Genomic DNA, 12360 nt, shown 5'->3' with positions numbered 1-12360 from the left:
CCCCTGCTCAGACCAGGATCAATCCCCAATTAAATCATCCCAGCCAGGGCTTTATCAAGCCTGACCTTAAAAACTTCCTAGGTAACGCATTCCAGTGTTTCACCACCCTCCTAGTGAAAAACTTTTTCCTAATATCCAACCTAAACCTCCCCCACTGCAACTTGAGACCATTACTCCTTGTCCTGTCCTCTTCTACCACTGAGAATAGTCTAGAACCATCCTCTTTGGAACCACCTCTCAGGTAGTTGAAAGCAGCTATCAAATCCCCCCTCATTCTTCTCTTCTGCAGACTAAACAATCCCAGTTCCCTCAGCTTCTCCTCATAAGTCATGTGTTCCAGATCCCTAATCATTTTTGTTGCCCTTCACTGGACTCTTTCCAATTTATCCACATCCTTCTTGTAGTGTGGGGCCCAAAACTGGACACAGTACTCCAGATGAGGCCTCACCAATGTCGAATAGAGGGGAACGATCACGTCCCTCAATCTGCTGGCTATGCCCCTACTTATACATCCCAAAATGCCATTGGCCTTCTTGGCAACAAGGGCACACTGTTGACTCATATCCAGCTTCTCGTCCACTGTCACCCCTAGGTCCTTTTCCGCAGAACTGCTGCCTAGCCACTCGGTCCCTAGTCTGTAGCGGTGCATTGGGTTCTTCCGTCCTAAGTGCAGGACCCTGCTCTTATCCTTGTTGAACCTCATCAGGTTTCTTTTGGCCCAATCCTCCAATTTGTCTAGGTCCCTCTGTATCCTATCCTTGCCCTCCAGTATATTTACCACTCCTCCTAGTTTAGTATCATCCGCAAATTTGCTGAGAGTGCAAACCACACCATCCTCCAGATCACTTATGAAGATATTGAACAAAACCGGCCCCAGGACCGACCCTTGGGGCACTCCACTTGACAGCAGCTGCCAACTAGACATGGAGCCATTGATCACTACTCGTTGAGCCCGACAATCTAGCCAACTTTCTACCCACCTTATAGTGCATTCATCCAGCCCATACTTCTTTAACTTGCTGACAAGAATACTGTGGGAGACCGTGTCAAAAGCTTTGCTAAAGTCAAGAAACAATACATCCACTGCTTTCCCTTCATCCACAGAACCAGTATTCTCATCATAGAAGGCGATTAGATTAGTCAGGCATGACCTTCCCTTGGTGAATCCATGCTGACTGTTCCTGATCACTTTCCTTTCGTGTAAGTGCTTCAGGATTGATTCCTTGAGGACCTGCTCCATGATTTTTCCAGGGACTGAGGTGAGGCTGACTGGCCTGTAGTTCCCAGGATCCTCCTCCTTCCCTTTTTTAAAGATGGGCACTACATTAGCCTTTTTCCAGTCATCCGGAACTTCCCCCGTTCGCCACGAGTTTTCAAAGATAATGGCCAATGGCTCTGCAATCACAGCCGCCAATTCCTTTAGCACTCTCGGATGCAACGCGTCCGGCCCCATGGACTTGTGCACGTCCAGCTTTTCTAAATAGTCCCTAACCACCTCTTTCTCCACAGAGGGCTGGGCACCTACTCCCCATGCTGTGATGCCCAGCACAGCAGTCTGGGAGCTGACCTTGTTCGTGAAGACAGAGGCAAAAAAAACATTGAGTACATTAGCTTTTTCCACATCCTCTGTCACTAGGTTGCCTCCCTCATTCAGTAAGGGGCCCACACTTTCCTTGGCTTTCTTCTTGTTGCCAACATACCTGAAAAAACCCTTCTTGTTACTCTTAACATCTCTGGCTAGCTGCAGCTCCAGGTGTGATTTGGCCCTCCTGATTTCATTCCTACATGCCCGAGCAATCTTTTTATACTCTTCCCTGGTCATCTGTCCAATCTTCCACTTCTTGTAAGCTTCTTCTTTATGTTTAAGATCCGCAAGGATTTCACTGTTAAGCCAAGCTGGTCGCCTGCCATATTTACTATTCTTTTGACACATCAGGATGGTTTGTCCCTGTAACCTCAATAGGGATTCCTTGAAATACAGCCAGCTCTCCTGGACTCCTTTCCCCCCTCATGTTATTCCCCCAGGGGATCATACCCATCAGTTCCCTGAGGGAGTCGAAGTCTGCTTTCCTGAAGTCCAGGGTCCATATTCTGCTGCTTACCTTTCTTCCCTGTGTCAGGATCCTGAACTCAACCAACTCATGGTCACTGCCTCCCAGATTCCCATCCACTTTTGCTTCCTCCACTAATTCTACCCGGTTTGTGAGCAGCAGGTCAAGAAAAGCTCCCCCCGTAGTTGGCTCCTCCAGCACTTGCACCAGGAAATTGTCCCCTACACTTTCCAAAAACTTCCTGGATTGTCTGTGCACCGCTGTATTGCTCTCCCAGCAGATATCAGGAAGATTAAAGTCGCCCATGAGAACCAGGGTGTGTGATCTAGTAGCTTCTGTGAGTTGCCGGAAGAAAGCCTAGTCCACCTCATCCCCCTGGTCCGGTGGTCTATAGCAGACTCCCACCATGACATCACCCTTGTTGCTCACACTTCTAAACTTAATCCAGAGACACTCAGGTTTTTCTGCAGTTTCGTACCGGAGCTCTGAGCAGTCATACTGCTCTCTTACATACAGTGCAACTCTCTGACCTTTTCTGCCCTGCCTGTCCTTCCTGAACAGTTTATAACCATCCATGACAGTACTCCAGTCATGTGAGTTATCCCACCAAGTCTCTGTTATTCCAATCATGTCATAGTTCCTTGACATCACCAGGACCTCCAGTTCTCCCTGCTTGTTTCCAAGGCTTTGTGCATTTGTATATAGGCACTTGAGATAACCTTCTGATCGCCCCTCATTCTCAGTATGAGGTAGGAGCCCTCCCCTCACAGACGTTCCTGCCTGTGCTTCCTCCCGGTATCCCGCTTTCCCACTTACCTCAGGGCTTTGGTCTCCTTCCCCCGGTGAACCTAGTTTAAAGCCCTCCTCACTAGGTTAGCCAGCCTGCTCGCAAAGATGCTCTTCCCTCTCTTTGTTAGGTGGAGCCCATCTCTGCCCAGCACTCCTCCTTCATGGAACACCATCCCATGGTCAAAGAATCCAAAGCCTTCTCTCCGATACCACCTGCATAGCCATTCGCTGACTTCCACGATTCGACAGTCCCTACCCCGGCCTTTTCCTTCCATGGGGAGGATGGACGAGAACACTACTTGCACCTCAAACTCCTTTAACCTTCTTCCCAGAGCCACGTAGTCCGCAGTGATCCGCTCAAGGTCATTCTTGGCAGTATCGTGGGTGCCCACGTGGAGAAGCAGGAAGGGGTAGCGATCTGAGGGCTTGATGAGTCTCGGAGTCTCTCTGTCACATCATGAATCTTAGCCCCTGGCAAGCAGCAGACTTCTCTGTTTTCCCAGTCAGGGCAGCAGACAGATGACTCAGTCCCCCTGAGGAGAGAGTCCCCGACCACCACCACCCGCCTCCTTCTCTTGGGAGTGGTGGTCGTGGAACCCCCAACTCTTTGCCAGAGGATGTTGTGAAGGCCAAGACTGTAACAGGGTTCAAAAAAGAACAAGATAAGTGCATGGAGGATAGGTCCATCAATAGCTATTAGCCAGGATGGGCAGGGATGGTGTCCCTAGCCTCTGTTAGCCAGAAACTGGGAATGGGAAACGGGATGGATCACTTGGTGATTATCTGTTCTGTTCATTCCCTCTGGGGCATCTGGCTTTGGCCACCGTCGGAAGACAGGACACTGGGCTAGATGGACCTTTGGTCTGACCCAATATGGCCGTTCTTATGTTCCTATGTAACATTGATAATGGGTGGGTATGGGGGAGGGTGTCTGCGTGGTTAAGGGGAAAAAGAATGGAGAACTAACACTGGGGCCCAGAGAGATTCCCCCACAGGCTGGAGACATCCCCTGCTTCCCACCATCACCTAGCTGTGGGAAGAACAACTTGGAATTGCTTGGAGAAGACACCTTTAAAAACACAAGTGTAACATGCTTATTACATTTTAATAAGATCAAAACTTCCTGAAACCCAGTGTCACAATCACTGAAATGAGTTTGTCCTGATATTTAACTGGCTGCAGGCACAAAGGAAGAAAAATTACACTTCCGGTTCAGAGTCAATGCACACACAAGAATCAAAGGGCTTTTTATTCCTTAGGTTCTGCCACCATAAGCTGCTTCCATTTCATTTCAATCCTTTCCCAAGATTTCTCATTGTGCAAAGCAACATTACGCCCTTGTGAGAGACCAGACCAGAGGCTGCGTTCATTTAACCTACCAAAAAAACCCCAAGCAGAAACATAGATTAGGACCTATGTACTCTCCAGGTTCCTCCAGCCCAACCTTCTACTGATGCACCTCAACCCACAGCCATGCAGGGTTTGAAGCTTGCATTGCTTAAATTCCATGACACTGAGGGATTTCAGCTCCCCTTTGTCCAGAGAAAACCTTCACCCCACTCCCAACCAGGTTCTTGTCCATGGGATCACTGTTGGGGTCTGGGTCCCTGTTTGTCTATTCTCTCTATCTAGGACAAGCCAGGGTGCCTCTATATAAATCCATGGTATGCCCACATCTTGAATACTGCGTGCAGATGTGGTCACCCCATCTGAAAAAAGGTATATTGTAATTGGAAAAGGTTCAGAAAAGGGCAACAAAAATTATTAGGGGTATGGAACAGCTTCCATACGAGGAGTGATTAATAAGACTGGGACTTTTCAGCTTGGAAAAGAGATGATAGAGGTCTATAAAACAATGACTGGGTTGGAGAAAGTAAATAAGGAAGTGTTGTTTACTCCTCTTGACACAAGAACTAGGGGTCACCAAATGAAAGGAAGAGGCAGCAGGTTTAAACCAAACAAAAGGAAACATTTTTTCACATAACACTCAGTCAACCTGTGGCACCCTGGGGCACCTGGGATTGGCCACTGTGAGAAGACAGGATACTGGGCTAGATGGACCTTTGATCTGACCCAGTGTGGCCGTTCTTATGAACTGGGGTATATGAGAGTACCTCTGTGGAGCTACCCTTCTCCTTCCCCTTCTATGCTCTCACGTTTCATTGACTCCAGCCTTTTTTCTGTTCATCATCAGCATCATGTAAACAAGCTGCCCTCACCTCCTGTCCCCTAAAGGGACAGTGTCTCCTGTCTTGTGTAAATCACTGATCTCTCTCAGCACTGACTGTCCCTCCGTGTCCTTGCCCCTCAGTCTGTGCTGATGGGACCCTTCCCTCCAATCCTGGAGGATTCTCCCTTCTCTTTCCTCATCAAGCAGTCCAGTGGGTGGGAATCTTAAAAGCACCCAGCTGATTTAGGAGCAGAAACCCCCGCAGACCTTCCATGCAATTGGCACTTTGCCCTCACTGCTCAGGATTGAAACTTGTGCAGGGAGACTGGTGGACCACATCCCAGCTGGGCATGAGCAAGCAGCAGGGTAAAAGACAAACTTGGAGATGCTGGGGATTGAACCCAGGGCCTCATACATGCAAACCATGTGCTCTACCACTGAGCTACATCCCCAAACTGACCTTATCTGCTGGTTGTCACATTCAGAGCCTGTCTCTTTCCAATGCATCCAGTGGTTTACAAGCTTCATGGGAAGCCCTTTTCCCCCCGATCATGCTCTCGTGGAGGTTGCTGGTTCATAGGGGTCACTTTGCAGCAGGGCCAGATTCTATGTCTGGGGGAGAGAGAGTGCCTGCCCTGGACTCAGGGTGCAGAGTTACAATCGTCCCTCTCCCCTGCATTGGGGAGGGTGATGCTGCAATTACCTGCTGCAAGGTCATGGTGGAGGGGGGCTCTGTGAACAGCTCAATCCCTGACCCTGGTGGCAGAAATGGTGTGGGGAGCTCCAGCTGTTTCTAGGACCTACTATTTCCACCTGCCTCTAAAGTTCAGCTTTCCCCAGCACATTCACTGCAGTGCAACTGGGTCACTGTTTCTATGGCTGACGGCAAAGAATCGCTCCCAGTTTCCCTTCTATCTGCAGCATGATTAGCCTGTGTCAGTGGTTAATGAGGTGGATCTAGTTGTAGATTGTTATTCATTCCCCACCTGGACAATTCAGATAGTTCCATTCCTACTCAAATCCCCAGCACCTCAGTGACCCCAGTAGCAAGGGTTGGGGTTTCCCTGAGGGCCTGAGATTTTCAGGGTCATTTTTCCCCTCAACCTTGAGTGAACTCAGCTTTTTTCCCCCATCCCAGACATTCCATGTAATAACTGTAGCAGCATAAAGAAAGAGGGGAAGGAACATCTCACAGCCAGGGCTGGATGTGCCCAGGGCCCCCTGCTTGTCCATTGTTTCCATGGAATTTGACACCCTGCTTTGCACAAGGGAAAGAAAGATCTTGCTGTTCCTGCGTCTGTGCAAAGAAAATTGTGCTTCTGTATGAAAAAGAGGCGGGAAATGGCCCCACGGTGAGACAATATCCTCAGGATTAAGAGCAAAGGACTTAGGCTGAGAGCTGATTTAACTCCACTCATCTGGGATTTAATAAATTCTCTTCCATGGAAACACTGGGAACTTGTGACATTGCTCCAGACTCTGGGGGTTCGGCCTCCTTTAACTCTTGGTAGAAATGTGACCTTGATTCCAAGAAAGAAGAGAGGAGATGCCTGAAGCTGACCCCAGACCGAGGTCTCCTGGATGGTGGGAAACATCCTTTGCTGCTGCCAGGGGACAGGTGGCAACCGGTGACATCCCAGGGCTGGGATGAAAGGGGAATGTTGCATGGACTTGACCATGCAGGCCCCATCCTGCTTCTCAGAGCTCACAGGAGAGAATCTAGAGAAGGGTGAGTCATTTCTCAGCTGCATTCGGAGGAGAAGCCAGTAGCTGTCCTGAACAGACACCCAGGTGAGCAACCACAGCAGTTCTGTGGAAAGCTCTGGTTGTCAGGGGATCCAGCTAGGAGAGTGAGCGCTGGGAGCTCTGCAGTTTTACAGTGGGGAGGAGGGCCAGACCAGTAGGACTGTGTAACGATGCTGGTTCTGGCGGGACCCAACCGCGAGTGCTAATTCAGGACAAATAGCTTCAAGCAGGGCAGTTACAGCCCAAGGCTGGGGTTTCTGGGTACACCAAGGCAAACAAAACCAGCCCAGCCAGAGAAGACTTTGGTTTTACCCCACTGGCTAACCACAAGTCACACAAGTAATTCCCTTAGACACTCCAATTTCCCAGTATCGCCTCATTATGGGGACAAACGGTCATGAAAACCGATGCCCCAGTAAAAGAAAAAAAGGTTCTCTTGATCCTAAAGGGCCAGGCCCCAGACCCAGGTAAATATACAAATCAGATCTTACCCACAAATCACGCTGTTGCCAATCCATCAGAATCTAAAATCTAAAGGGTTATTCATAAAAGGAAAAAGATAGAGATGAGAGCTAGAATTGGTTAAATGGAATCAATGACATACAGTAATGGCAAAGTTCTTGGTTCAGGCTTGCAGCAGTGATAGAATAAACTCCAGGTTCAAATCCAGTCTCTGGAGAACATCCCCAGCTGGGATGGGTCTTTCAGTCCTTGGTTCAAAGCTTCAGTGCAGCAAAGTCCCTCCAGAGGTATGAAGCAGGATTGAAGACAAGATGGAGGAGCTGCAGCAGCTTTTTACAGTCTCTTGCCGTGTGGTCTCTCTCTTTGTCCCAAAGACAAGCTGCCCATCCCATGGCCTGGAAAAACCTCAGAGTTCTGTCTATAGGCAGGTCCCTGCACACCTTGCTGAGTCCCAAGGCATGTCTGCCTTCTCTCACTGGGTCAATTGTATCGCTGATGGTCCTTAATGGGCCATCAAGCAGGCTAGGCGGAGCTGACATCAACTTGTCTGGGGTGTCACCCAAAAGCAGTAGCACAAGTTTGAAATACAGACAGTAGAGAGCCAATATTCATAACTTCAACTACAAAAATGATATCCACATCTAGACAACAAAACTATAACCAGCAAACCATCACCTTGTCTTCAATTTGACCTCATTTGACCCCCTTTAAATAAGATTTGGTGCCACTACAGGACCTTGGTTGTAACAATGTTCTATATGGTCCCAGTTCAAGTTAATAACATCACAGGCTGGCTCAGGAGTCACAGGTGGCTTTGTCAGTGGGGAGGCTGGAGGTCACATGTTGCGGGGGTGGGGAAGTAGGGACTACAGGATGTGGGCCTGGTTAAAATGAAACTGCACCAAAAACCTTCTGCTTTGCTCCAGCTAAGGGCCCTACTTTGGCCTCTCCCCCTATCATAAAAATCTCCATCTCTACCCTGGCTCTCAGAAACCCCCCTCTCCCCCATGGGTATTTTCATGGTTTCTTCCTTTTTTCATGGTCTTGTACAAATATTTTTGCCATGGAAATGATCAAGTACATTTAAAATGAGAAAAACAACCAAACAACACATCTGTGTCTCCTTCACCAGGCATGGTATTGTGTCTGAATTTTTCTACTGAAAAGTCTTGGCAGGCAGAGTCACCCCTACATTTATTTCACTCAGGCCCAGGACTTGCACCCAGCAGTTCTTGGGGCTGTGGGACAGAAATGAGCTACACTGGCAGCAGCGAGGGGGGACGGGTGGGACTGAGCTGTCTGGGGAATATTTTAATCCCTATCTATTTTTCAGAGGATTAAATCAATGCAGCTTCCACTTCTCCTTCTCTCCCCAGGAAATAACGTTTCTGTGCAAAGTACCCAAACCTTTTAACAATAAGAAGTGAAATGAAATGGCCACATGATGGCAACAGAACCTAAGAAATGAGAAGCCATGTTCTTGTTCAATGTGCATTGAAGCTGAAAAGGGAGAGGTTTTCTCTTTGACTCCTAGGCCCCCACTCTAATCCACTAGACACCCCTTTCCTCTCACAGCCAGGAATAGAACCCAGGAGTCATGACAACTAGCCCCCCTACTCTAGCCCTCTAGACCCTTCTCCCTGGGACAAAGGAGAAGCTCTGATGCCCCTGTGCTGTTCCCTCACCTCCCTACTTGTACTGCACTTGAAACCTAATGGGGTTTCCTTAGGCAGTTTTGAATCTTGCTCCCAGGAAGGGTGTAATTTTAGGTGCAGTTTCAAATAGTGCAATTAACCAGCCAGAAGGGGCAGCAGGTATGAGTGTAGGAGGTATTGAAATAATTATAGCAAAGTACTTCAGAAAAACAGTTATTAATGAAGTATCATAAAAAGTCAGCATAAAGAATGAGGAGTACTTGTGGCACCTTAGAGACTAACAAATTTATTTGGGCATAAGCTTTCATGGCATTTATTTGGGCATAAGGTTTCCACTTCATCAGATGCATGCAGTGGAAAATATAGTAGGAAGACACACACAGAGAGAGAACACAAAAAATAGGGGTTACCATACGAACTCTAACGAGTAATCAAGTAAGGTATTATCAGCAGGAGAAAAAAAAACTTTTGTAGTGATAATCAGGATGGCCCATTTCAAACAGTTGACAAGAGGGTGTAGGGGAAAAATTAGCATGGAGAAATATTTCAGAGTAACAGCCGTGTTAGTCTATATTCACAAAAAGAAAAGGAGTACTTGTGGCACCTTAGAGACTAACCAATTTATTTGAGGATAAGCTTTCGTGAGCTACAGCATCCGATGAAGTGAGCTGTAGCTCACGAAAGCTCATGCTCAAATAAACTGGTTAGTCTCTAAGGTGCCACAAGTACTCCTTTTCATGGAGAAATAGTTCTTAGTTTGTGTAATGACTTATCCACTCCCAGTCTTTATTCAAGCCTAATTTAATGGTGTCCAGTTTGCAAATTAATTCCAGTTCTGCAGTTTCTCTTTGGAGTCTGTTTTTGAAGTTTTCTGTTGAAGAATTACGACTTTTAGGTCTGTAATTGAGCGTCCAGGGAGGTTGAAGTGTTCTCCGCCTGGTTTTTGAATGTTATAATTCTTGACATCTGATTTGTGTCAATTTATTCTTTTGCATAGAGACTGTCCAGTTTGACCAATGTACATGGCAGAGGGGCATTGCTGGCACATGATGGCATATATCACATTGGTAGATGTGCAGGTGAATGAGCCTCTGATGACATGGCTAATGTGATTAGGTCCTATGATGGTGTCCCCTGAATAGATATGTGAACAGAGTTGGCACTGGGGTTAGTTGCAAGGATAGGTTCTTGGGTTAGTGTTTTTGTTGTGTGGTTGCTGGTGAGTATTTGCTTCAGGTTGGGGAGTTGTCTGTAAGCGAGGACTGGCCTGTCTCCCAAGATCTGTCAGAGGGAGGGATCATCCTTCAGGGTAGGTTGTAGCTCCTTAATGGTGCTCTGGAGAGGTTTTAGTTGGGGGCTGAAGGTGACGGCTAGTGGCGTTTGTTACTTTCTTTGTTGGGCCTGTCCTGTAGTAGGTGACTTCTGGGTACTCGTCTGCCTCTGTCAATCTGTTTCTTCACTTCAACAGGTGGATATTCTAGTTGTAAGAATGCTTGATAGAGATCTTGTAGGTGTTTGTCTCTGTCTGAGGGGTTGGCGCAAATGCGGTTGTATCTTAGAACTTGGCTGTAGACAATGGATCATGTGGTGTGATCTGGATGAAAGCTGGAGGCATGTAGGTAGGAATAGCGGTCAGTAGATTTCTGGTATAGGGTGGTGTTTATGTGACCATCGCTTATTAGCACCGTAGTGTCCAGGAAGTGGATCTTTTGTGTGGACTGGTCCAGACTGAGGTTAATGGTGGGATGGAAATTGTTGAAATCATGGTGGAATTCCTCAAGGGCTTCTTTTCCATGGGTCCAGATGATGAAGATGTCATCAATGTAGCGCAAGTAGAGTAGGGGCATTAGGGGACGAGAGCTAAGGAAGAGTTGTTCTAAGTCAGCCATAAAAATGTTGGCATATTGTGGGGCCATGCGGGTACCCATAGCAGTGCCGCTGATTTGAAGGTATACATTGTCCCCAAATGTGAAATAGTTGTGGGTGAGGACAAAGTCACAAAGTTCAGACACCAGGTTTCCCCTGACATTATCGGGGATACTGTTTCTGACAGCTTGTAGTCCATCTTTGTGTGGAATGTTGGTGTAGAGGGCTTCTACATCCATAGTGGCCAGGATGGTGTTTTCTGGAAGATCACCAATGGATTTCCTGGACGCTACTGTGCTAATAAGCGATGGTCAAATAACCACCACCCTATACCGGAAACCTTCTAACTGCTATACTTACCTACATGCCTCCAGCTTCCATCCAGGACACACCACACGATCCATCGTCTACAGCCAAGCTCTGCGATACAACCACATTTGCGCCAATCCCTCAGACAGAGACAAACACCTACAAGATCTCTATCAAGCATTCTTACAACTACAATACCCCCCTGTTGAAGTGAAGAAACAGATTGACAGAGCCGGAAGAGTACCCATAAGTCACCTACTACAGGACAGGCCTAACAAAGAAAATAACAGAATGCCACTAGCCCTCACCTTCAGCCCCCAACTAAAACCTCTCTAGCGCATCATCAAAGATCTGCAACCTATCCTGAAAAATGATCCTGCACTCTCACAGATCTTGGGAGACAGACCAGTCCTCGCTTACAGACAGCCCCCCAACCTGAAGCAAATACTCTCCAGCAACCATACACCACACAACAAAAACACTAACCCAGGAACCTATCCTTGCAACAAAGCCCGATGCCAATTCTGTCCACATATTTAGTCAAGTGACACCATCATAGGACCTAATCACATTAGCCACCCTATCAGGGGCTCATTCACCTGCACATCTACCAATGTGATATATGCCATCATGTGCCAGCAATGCCCCTCTGCCATGTACATTGGCCAAACCGGACAGTCTCTATGCAAAAGAATAAATGGACACAAATCTGACATCAGGAATCATAACTTTCAAAAACCGGTAGGAGAACATTTCAACCTCTTTGGTCACTGAGTAACAGACTTAAAGGTGGCAATTTTGCAACAGAAAAGCTTCAAAAACTGACTCCAATGAGAAACTGCTGAGCTTGAATTAATGTGCAAACTAGATACCATTAACTTGGGTTTGAATAGAGACTGGGAGTGGCTGGGTCATTACACATATTGAATCTATTTCCCCATGTTAAGTATCCTCACACCTTCTTGCCAGCTGTCTAAATGGGCCATCTTGATTATCACTACAAAAGTTTTTTTCTCCTGCTGATAATAGCTCATCTTAATTAATTAAGGTATGGCTACTTCCACCTTTTCATGTTATTTGTATGTATAGCTTCTTACTATATGTTCCATTCTATGCATCCGATGAATAGGGACTATTTAGAAAAGCTGGACGTGCACAAGTCCATGGGGCCGGACGAGTTGCATCCGAGAGTGCTGAAGGAATTGGCGGCTGTGATTGCAGAGCCATTGGCCATTATCTTTGAAAACTCGTGGCGAACTGGGGAAGTCCCGGATGACTGGAAAAAGGCTAATGTAGTGCCAATCTTTAAAAA

The 12360-nt window shown here is 47.2% G+C and overlaps 1 protein-coding gene and 1 non-coding gene across 2 annotated transcripts in view; both read right to left on the bottom strand.

The window, feature by feature from the left end:
- The window catches only part of LOC140904149 (uncharacterized), a 671145-nt gene that overhangs the window by 433203 nt on the left and 225582 nt on the right, over positions 1 to 12360 (bottom strand). The window lies entirely within an intron of this gene.
- TRNAA-UGC (transfer RNA alanine (anticodon UGC)) lies at positions 5391 to 5462 on the bottom strand. The gene has a single exon. It is a non-coding gene; the product is annotated as a tRNA-Ala (tRNA).

The sequence above is a fragment of the Lepidochelys kempii genome, chromosome 28 (assembly GCF_965140265.1).
Source record: "Lepidochelys kempii isolate rLepKem1 chromosome 28, rLepKem1.hap2, whole genome shotgun sequence".
Classification (NCBI taxonomy): domain Eukaryota; kingdom Metazoa; phylum Chordata; order Testudines; family Cheloniidae; genus Lepidochelys; species Lepidochelys kempii.
This window is presented reverse-complemented; position numbering and strand designations above follow the sequence as displayed.